The sequence below is a fragment of the Arachis hypogaea genome, chromosome 10 (assembly GCF_003086295.3).
Source record: "Arachis hypogaea cultivar Tifrunner chromosome 10, arahy.Tifrunner.gnm2.J5K5, whole genome shotgun sequence".
NCBI classification, from domain to species: domain Eukaryota; kingdom Viridiplantae; phylum Streptophyta; class Magnoliopsida; order Fabales; family Fabaceae; genus Arachis; species Arachis hypogaea.
In genome coordinates this window covers 90466336-90476769 of record NC_092045.1, presented here as the reverse complement: position 1 = coordinate 90476769, position 10434 = coordinate 90466336, and the positions used below count along the sequence as shown (strand labels likewise).

Genomic DNA, 10434 nt, shown 5'->3' with positions numbered 1-10434 from the left:
TGGCTGGCTACGAAGCCATGTCTAATTTCATTGGACCGAGGTTTCAACTTATCATCACAAGAGCTTGTTGATTTCTATCAATCTTGCTTTTGGAGCAGTGATCTGCTAAGGCTTGGCTGGCCATTGGCCATGTCTAGTGTTTTGGACCGAAGCTTTCCTTGAAAGCTTGGCTGGCTGTGAAGCCATGTCTAATTCCTGGACCGGAGTCTTAGACTAGCATTGCACTGATTCCTGGAATTCTCATTAAGAATTTTGATACCGTTTCCACTAGATTTTCGAAAAAGCACAAAAAAATTACAAAATCATAAAACCCAAAAGTTTCTTGTTTGAGTCTAATGTCTCATGTTACGTTTGGTGTCAATTGCATGCATTCATTCATGTGTCTTAAGGATCTTCAAATAATTCTTGATGATTTCTTACTCTAATCTTTGAATTCTCTTGACTTGAGTGTTTATGTGTCTCATATGCATTCTCATTAGTGTCAGTAGTATACAAACTGCTAAGTTTGGTGTCTTGCATGCATTGTTATTTGATTCTTGTTGCATTTTTTATTTTTCCTTATTATTAAAAATCCAAAAATATTTTTTATCTATGTCTTTTCAAGTCAATAATACAGAGAATTGAAGATTCAGAACATACTGCAGAGGAATTGCACAGAAAAAGCTGGGCGTTCAAAACGCCCAGTGAAGAAGGACAGACTGGCGTTTAAACGCCAGCCAGGGTACCTGGTTGGGCGTTTAATGCCCAAAAGGGTATAGTTTTGGGCGTTAAACGCCAGAATGTGCACCATTCTGGGCATTTAACGCCAGGATGGCACAAGGGGGAAGATTTTGTTTTCAATGCAAATTTTTTTCAAGTTTTCAAAGTTTTTCAAAATCAAATCTTTTTCAAATCATATCTTTTCAATCATATGTTTTTCAAAATCAATTTCTTTCTATTTTTAAAAATACTTACTATCAATTAATGATTTGATTCAACATCTCAAGTATGTTGCCTTTTCTGTTGAAAAAGGTTTAATGTTTGGATCATATCTTTTCTTGATAGCCAAGTCATTGATTTTCAAAATCAAATTTTTTTAAAATGTTTTTCAAATCATATCTTCTCAATCACATCTTTTTTTTAACTAATCATATCTTCTTAACCACATCTTTTTCAAAATAGTTTTCAATCAAATCTTTTTGATTTCTAATTTCAAAATCTTTTTCAAAAATCACTTTACTTCTTTCCCACTTTCATTTTCGAAAATCAATTAGTGTTTTTCAAAAATGTTTTCAAAATCTTTTACTTGATTTTCGAAAATTACTTCCCTTCTTCTCACATCCTTCTATTTATTGACTAACACTATTCCTTAATGCAAAATTCGAACTCCATCTTCTTTGATAAGTTCGAATTTTCTACTTCTGTCTTCTACTTTTCTTTTCCTCTGACACCTAAAAAGGAATCTCTATACTGTGACATAGAGGATTCTACATTTTCTTGTTCCCTTCTCTTTCTTATGAGCAGGAGCAAGGACAAAAGCATTCTTGTTGAGGCTGCTCCTGAACCTGAAAGGACCTTGAAGAGAAAGCTAAGAGAAGCCAAAGCACAACTCTCTGTAGAGGACCTAACAGAAATCTTCAAAGAAGAAGAACCTATGGCAGCCGAAAACAACAACAATGCCAACAATGCAAGGAAGGTGCTGGGTGACTTTACTGCACCTACTCTCGAATTCTATGGGAGAAGCATCTCTATCCCTGCCATTGGAGCAAACAACTTTGAGCTTAAGCCTCAATTAGTTTCTCTAATGCAACAGAATTGCAAGTTCCATGGACTTCCATTGGAAGATCCTCATCAGTTTTTAGCTAAATTCTTGCAAATCTGTGACACTGTCAAGACTAATGGGGTTGACCCTGAGGTCTACAGACTTATGCTATTCCCTTTTGCTGTAAGAGACAGAGCTAGAACATGGTTGGACTCACAACCTAAAGAAAGCCTGAACTCTTGGGAAAAGCTAGTCAATGCCTTCTTGGCAAAGTTCTTTCCACCTCAAAAATTGAGTAAGCTTAGAGTGGAAGTCCAAACCTTCAGACAGAAGGAAGGAGAATCCCTCTATGAAGCTTGGGAAAGATACAAACAATTAATCAGAAAGTGTCCTTCTGATATGCTTTCTGAATGGAGCATCATAGGTATTTTCTATGATGGTCTCTCTGAACTATCCAAAATGTCTTTGGATAGCTCTGCTGGAGGCTCTCTTCATCTGAAGAAGACGCCTACAGAAGCTCAAGAGCTGATTGAAATGGTTGCAAATAACCAATTCATGTACACTTCTGAAAGAAATCCTGTGAACAATGGGACTTGTCAGAAGAAAGGAGTTCTTGAGATTGACACTCTGAATGCCATATTGGCTCAGAACAAAATATTGACTCAACAAGTCAATATGATTTCTCAAAGTCTGTCTGGAATGCAAAATGCACCAAGCAGTACTAAGGAGGCTTCATCTGAGGAAAAAGCCTATGATCCTGAGAACCCTTCAATGGAAGAGGTGAATTACATGGGAGAATCCTATGGAAACACCTATAATCCTTCATGGAGAAATCATCCAAATTTCTCATGGAAGGATCAACAGAGACCTCAACAAGGTTTCAACAATAATAATAGTGGAAGAAACAGGTTTAGCAATAGCAAGCCTTTTCCATCATCTTCTCAGCAACAGACAGAGAGTTCTAAGCAGAATACCTCTGACTTAGCAACCATGGTCTCTGATCTAATCAAAACCACTCAAAGTTTCATGACTGAAACAAGGTCCTCCATTAGAAACTTGGAGGCACAAGTGGGTCAGCTGAGCAAGAAAATTACTGAACTCCCTCCTAGTACTCTCCCAAGCAATACAGAAGAAAATCCAAAAGGAGAGTGCAAGGCCATCAACATGGCCGAATTTTGGGAGGAAGGAGAAACAGTGAACGCCACTGAGGAAGACCTCAATGGACGTCCACTGGCTTCCAATGAGTTCCCCAATGAGGAACCATGGGAATCTGAGGCTCAAAATGAGATCATAGAGATTCCATTGGACTTACTTCTGCCATTCATGAGCTCTGATGAGTATTCTTCCTCTGAAGAGGATGAGTATGTCACTGAAGAGCAAGTTGCTAAATACCTTGGAGCAATCATGAAGCTAAATGACAAATTATTTGGAAATGAGACTTGGGAGGATGAATCCCCTTTGCTCACCAAAGAACTGGATGACTTGTCTAGGCAGAAACTGCCTCAAAAGAGACAGGATCCTGGGAAGTTTTCAATACCTTGTACCATAGGCACCATGACCTTCAAGAAGACCTTGTGTGACTTAGGGTCAAGTGTAAACCTCATGCCCCTCTCTGTAATGGAGAAGTTAGGGATCTTTGAGGTGCAAGCTGCAAAAATCTCACTAGAGATGGCAGACAATTCAAGAAAACAAGCCTATGGACTTGTAGAGGATGTTCTGGTAAAGGTTGAAGACCATTACATCCCTGCTGATTTCATAGTCCTAGAGACTGGGAAGTGCATGGATGAATCCATCATCCTTGGCAGACCCTTCCTAGCCACAGCAAGGGCTGTGATTGATGTTGATAGAGGAGGATTGATCATTCAAGTGAATGAAGAATCCTTTGTGTTTAAGGCTCAAGGATATCCCTCTGTCATCATGGAGAGGAAGCATGAAGAGCTTCCCTCAAAACAGAGCCAAACAGAGCCCCCACAGTCAAACTTTAAGTTTGGTGTTGGGAGGCCACAACCAAACTCTAAGTTTGGTGTTGAACCCCCACATTCAAACTCTAAGTTTGGTGTTGGGAGGTTCCAACATAGCTCTGAGCATTTCTGAGGCTCCATGAGAGTCCTCTGTCAAGCTACTGACATTAAAGAAGCGCTTGTTGGGAGGCAACCCAATGTTATATTTTATCTATTTTCTTTTGTTATTTTATATTTTTGTAGGTTGATGATCATAAGAAGTCACAAAATCAATGAAAAAAGCAAAAACAGAATGAAAAACAGAAGGAAAAATAGCACACCCTAGAGGAGAGCTTACTGGCGTTTAAACGCCAGTGAGGCTAGCTGTTGGGCGTTTAACGCCTAGTCTGGCACCATTCTGGGCGTTTAACGCCAGAAAGGGGCACCAGACTGGCGTTAAACGCCAGAAAAGGGCAAGAAGCTGGCGTTAAACGCCAGAAATGGGCACCAGCCCGGCGTTTAACGCCAGAATTGGCACAAAACAAGATTTTGTTTGCCATTTGGTGCAGGGATGACTTTTCCTTGACACCTCAGGATCTGTGGACCCCACAGGATCCCCACCTACCCCACCACTCTCTCTCTTCTTCTTCACCCATTCACCAATCACCTCAACACCTCTTCCCCAAAAACCCTTCACCTATCAAATCCCATCTTTCTCTTCACCACTCACATCCATACTTCATAAAACCCCACCTACCTAACCATTCAAATTCAAAACACTTTCCCACCCAAACCCACCCTCACTTGACCGAACCCTACCCTTCCCCCACTCCTATATAAACCCTCCTTCACTCCTTCATTTTCACACAACCTAAACACAACTTCTACCCCTTTTTGGCCGAACACAAAGCCATTCCCTTCTTCCTCATTTCTTCTTCTTCTACTCTCTTCTTTCTTCTTTTGCTTGAGGACGAGCAAACCTTTTAAGTTTGGTGTGGTAAAAGCATTGCTTTTTGTTTTTCCATAACCATTTGTGGCATCCAAGGCCGGAGAAACCTCTAGAAAGAGGAAAGGGAAGGCAAAAGCTTTCACCTCCGAGTCATGGGAGATGGAGAGATTCATCTCAAGGGTGCATCAAGACCACTTCTATGAAGTTGTGGCCTTGAAGAAGGTGATCCCCGAGATCCCTCTCAAACTCAAAAAAGGGTCAACTTTGATCAAAGGTTGGACCAAGTCCTCATAAACATTTGTGAAGAGGGCGCTCAATGGAAGAGAAACTCAAGAGGGAAGCCGGTTCAACTGAGAAGGCATGACCTCAAGCCCATCACTAAGAAAAGGATGGAGCAAGCATGAGGAAATTCCTCCTCATAAAATCCCTGAGATGCATCAAGGGATGCACTTTCCTCCACAAAACTATTGGGAGCAACTAAACACCTCCCTAGGAGAATTGAGTTCCAACATGGGACAACTAAGGGTGGAGCATCAAGAACACTCCATCATCCTCCATGAAATTAGAGAAGATCAAAGAATCATGAGAGAGGAGGAACAAAGACAAGGAAGAGACATTGAGGAGCTCAAGCACTCCATAGGATCTTCAAGAGGAAGAACAAGCCGCCATCACTAAGGTGGACCCGTTCTTTAATTTCCTTGTTCTTTATTTTTCTGTTTTTCGAATTTTAGTGCTTATGTTTGTCTATGTTTGTGTCTTGTGATCATTAGTGTCTTAGTGTCTATGCCTTAAAGTTATGAATGTCCTATGAATCCATCACCTTTCTTGAATGAAAAATGTTCTTAATTGAAAAAGAAAAGAATTGCATGAATTTTAAATTTTATAACAGTTTAATTATTTTGATGTGGTGGCAATACTTTTGTTTTCTGAATGTATGCTTAAACAGTGCATATGTCTTTTGAATTTGTGGTTTATGAATGTTGGCTCTTGAAAGAATGATGAAAAAGGAGACATGTTACTGAGGATCTGAAAAATCATAAAAATGATTCTTGAAGCAAGAAAAAAAAGCAGTGAATATAAAAAAAATTCGAAAAAAAAGAGAGAAAGAAAAAAAGAAAAAAAAGAAAAAGAAAGAAATAAAGTTGTGATCCAAGGCAAAAAGAGTGTGCTTAAGAACCCTGGACACCTCTAATGGGGGACTCTAGCAAAGCTGAGTCACAATCTGAAAAGGTTCACCCAATTATGTGTCTGTGGCATGTATGTATCCGGTGGTAATACTGGAAGACAGAGTGCTTTGGGCCACGGCCAAGACTCAATAAGTAGCTATGTTCAAGAATCATCATACTTAACTAGGAGAATCAATAACACTATCTGGATTCTGAGTTCCTAAAGAAGCCAACCATTCTGAATTTCAAAGGATAGAGTGAGATGCCAAAACTGTTCAGAGGCAAAAAGCTAAAAGCCCCGCTCATCTAATTGATACTGATCTTCATAGATGTTTTTGGAATTCATTGCATATTCTATTCTTTTTATCTTATTTGATTTTCAGTTGCTTGAGGACAAGCAACAATTTAAGTTTGGTGTTGTGATGAGCGGATAATTTGTACGCTTTTTGGCATTGTTTTTAGTATGTTTTTAGTATGATCTACTTAGTTTTTAGTATATTTTTATTAGTTTTTAGTTAAAATTCACTTTTCTGGGCTTTACTATGAGTTTGTGTGTTTTTCTGTGATTTCAGGTATTTTCTGGCTGAAATTGAGGGACCTGAGCAAAAATCTGATTCAGATACCAAAAAGGACTGCAGATGCTGTTGGATTCTGACCTCCCTGCACTCGAAGTGGATTTTCTAGAGCTACAGAAGCCTAATTGGCGCGCTCTTAACGGCGTTGGAAAGTAGACATCCTGGGCTTTCCAGAAATATATGATAGTCCATACTTTGCCCAAGATTTGATTGCCCAAACCGGCGTTCAAAGTCACCCTTAGAAATCCCAGCGTTAAACGCCGGAACTGGCACCAAAATGGGAGTTAAACGCCCAAACTGGCACTAAAGCTGGCGTTTAACTCCAAGAGGAGTCTCTACACGAAAATGCTTCATTGCTCAGCCCAAGCACACACCAAGAGGGCCCGGAAGTGGATTTTTATGTCATTTACTCATCTCTGTACTCCTTAGGCTACTCGTTCTCTATAAGTAGGACCTTTTACTATTGTATTAGGACATCTGGGTAGTTATCCTTGTTCTGATGCTATCTTAGATCATTGGGAGGCTGGCCATTCGGCCATGCCTAGACCTTGTTCTTATGTATTTTCAACGGTGGAGTTTCTACACACCATAGATTAAGGTGTAGAGCTCTGCTGTACCTCGAGTATTAATGCAATTACTATTGTTCTTCTATTCAATTCCGCTTGTTCTTGTTCTAAGATATCACTTGTTCTTCAACTTGATGAATGTGATGATCCGTGACACTCATCATCATTCTCACCTATGAACGTGTGACTGACAACCACCTCCGTTCTACCTTCGATTGGGTGAATATCTCTTGGATTCCTGATACACGATGCATGGTTGATCGCCTGACAACTGAGTGCTCGCCTGACAACTGAGCCAGCCATTCCGTGAGATCAGAGTCTTCGTGGTATAGGCCAGAACTGATGGCGGCATTCAAGAGAATCCGGAAGGTCTAACCTTGTCTGTGGTATTCTGAGTAGGATTCAATGATTGAATGACTGTGACGTGCTTCAAACTCCTGAGGGCGGGGCGTTAGTGACAGACGCAAAAGAATCACTGGATTCTATTCCGGCCTGATCGAGAACCGACAGATGGATAGCCGTGCCGTGACAGGGTGCGTTGAACATTTCCACTGAGAGGATGGGAGGTAGCCACTGACAACGGTGAAACCCTTGCTTAAGCTTGCCATGGAAAGGAGGAAGAAGGATTGGATGAAGACAGTAGGAAAGCAGAGAGACGGAAGGGAAGGCATCTTCATACGCTTATCTGAAATTCCTACCAATGAATTACATAAGTATCTCTATCTTTATCTTTATGTTTTCGTACATCACCTATATCCATTTGAGTTTGCCTGACTGAGATTTACAAGGTGACCATAGCTTGCTTCATACCAACAATCTCTGTGGGATCGACCCTTACTCGCGTAAGGTTTATTACTTGGACGACCCAGTACACTTGCTGGTTAGTTGTGCGAAGTTGTGTTTATGCCATGGTGTTGAATACCAAGTTTTTGGATTCATTACCGGGGATTATTTGAGTGGTGAAAAGTATTGATCACAATTTCGTGCACCAAAAAACAAAAAAGCTATGCTTTTACCACACCAAACATAGAATGTTACTTGCCCTTGAGAAAAGAAGAAAGAATGGAAGGAGAAGAAGATATGGAGGAGATGGAGAGATGTGTATATTTCAGCCATATGGGTGGGATTGGGTGGGGAAGAGATGGATGGATGTGAGTGGTGAAGAGGTGATGGGGAAGAGAGATTGAGGTGATTGGTGAAGAAGAGAGAAAGTGAGTTGAGATAGGTGGGGATCCTGTGGGGTCCATAGATCCTAAGGTGTCAAGAATTATCATCCCTGCACCAATAAGGCGTGTAAAATGCCCTCTGCAAGCAATCCTAGCGTTCAACGCAAGGTTGATGCTTGTTTCTGGCGTTGAACTCCAGCTTCATGCTTGTTTTGGGCGTTCAGCACCCAATTGCAGCATGTTTCTGGTGTTGAACGCCAGTTCCATGCTTGTTTCTGGCGTTCAGCACCAGTTCTCCTCAGGGTGTTTTCCTGGCATTTAAACGGCAGGATGTTACTTGTTTCTTGCGTTCAACACCAGATCCATTCTCTGTTCTGGCGTTTAACGCCATCCAGATGCTCTTTATTGGCGTTTAAACGCCAGTAAGCCCTTCCTCCAGGGTGTGCTTTTTCTTCTGCTATTTTTTATTCTATTTTTAATTTTAGTATTTATTTTATGACTCCACATGATCATGAACCTAATAAAACATAAAAGAACAATAAAAGAAAAATAAAATTAGATAAATAAAAATTGGGTTGCCTCCCAATAAGCACTTCTTTAATGTCAACAGCTTGACAGTGGACTCTCATGGAGCCACACAGGTGATCAGGTCAATGTTGTAGACTCCCAACACCAAACTTAGAGTTTGGATATGAGGATTCAACACCAAACTTAGAGTTTGGCTGTGGCCTCTCAACACCAAACTCAGGGTTTGATTGTAGGGACTTTGTTTGACTCTGTACTGAGAGAAGCTTTTCATGCTTCCTCTCCATTGTTAAAGAAGAACACCCTTGGGTCTTAAACACAAGGTAGTCCCCATTCAACTGAAGGACTAATTCTCCTCTGTTAACATCTATCACAGCTCCTGCTGTGGCTAGGAAAGGTCTTCCAAGGATGATGCATTCATCCTCCTCCTTCCTAGTGTCTAAGATTATGAAATCAGCAGGGAAGTAAAGGCCTTCAACCTTTACCAACACATCCTCTACCAATCCATAAGCTTGTCTTACTGACTTGTCTGCCATTTGCAATGAGAATATGACAGGTTGTACCTCAATGATCCACAGCTTCTCTATTACAGAGAGTTGCATAAGATTTATTCCTGACCCTAAGTCAAACAGAGCCTTTTCAAAGGTCATGGTGCCTATGGTACAGGGTATTAAGAATTTACCAGGATCTTGTTTCTTTTGAGGTAAAGTTTGCTGAACCCATATATCTAATTCACCAATGAGCAAGGGAGGTTCACCTTCCCAAGTCTCATTACCAAACAACTTGCCATTCAGCTTCATGATAGCTCCTAGATATTGAGTAACTTGCTCTCCAGTTAAATCTTCATCCTCTTCAGAGGAAGAATAGTTTTCAGAGTTCATGAATGGCAGAAGGAGGTTTAATGGGATCTCTATGGTCTCTATATGACCTTCAGAGTCCTTTAAGTCCTCAATAAGGAACTCCTTCTTGCTTGAGAGACGTCCCATGAGGTCTTCCTTATTGGAATTCACGTCCTCTCCTTTCTCTCTAGGTTTGGCCATTTTGATTATATCAATGGCCTTGTACTCTCTTTTTGGATTCTCTTCAGTATTGCTTGGGAGAGTACTAGGAGGAGTTTCAATGACTTTCTTACTCAGCTGGCCCACTTGTGCCTCCAAATTCCTGATGGAGGACCTTGTTTCACTCATGAAGCTTAAAGTGGCCTTAGACATATCAGAGACTATATTTGCTAAGTTAGAGGTGCTCTGCTCAAAATTCTCTGTCTGTTGCTGAGAAGATGATGGAAAAGGCTTGCTACTGCTAAACCTGTTTCTTTCACCATTATTAAAGCCTTGTTGAGGCTTTTGTTGATCCTTCCATGAGAAATTTGGATGATTTCTCCATGAGGGGTTATAGGTGTTGCCAAAGGCTTCCCCCATGTAATTTACCTCTGCCATTGCAGGGTTTTTAGGATCATAAGCGTCTTCTTCAAAAGATACCTCTTTAGTGCTGTTGGATGCATTTTGCCATCCATTCAGACTTTGAGAAATCATGTTGATTTGCTGAGTCAACATTTTGTTCTGAGCCAATATGGCATTCAGAGCATCAATTTCAAGAACTCCCTTCCTCTGAGGCGTCCCATTATTCACGAAATTCCTCTCAGAAGTGTACATGAATTGGTTATTTGCAACCATTTCAATAAGTTCCTGAGCTTCTATAGGCATTTTCTTTAGGTGAATGGATCCACCTGCAGAATGGTCCAGTGACATCTTAGAGAACTCAGACAGACCATAATAGAATATATCTATCATGGTCCATTCTAAAAAC

General features: G+C 40.6%; 1 non-coding gene across 1 annotated transcript; it reads right to left on the bottom strand.

Annotated features, from left to right (window-relative positions):
* Positions 1 to 2038: 2038 nt before the first annotated feature.
* LOC112719294 (small nucleolar RNA R71) lies at positions 2039 to 2146 on the bottom strand. The gene has a single exon (XR_003161601.1). It is a non-coding gene; the product is annotated as a small nucleolar RNA R71 (small nucleolar RNA).
* Between the last annotated feature and the right edge of the window lie 8288 nt (positions 2147 to 10434).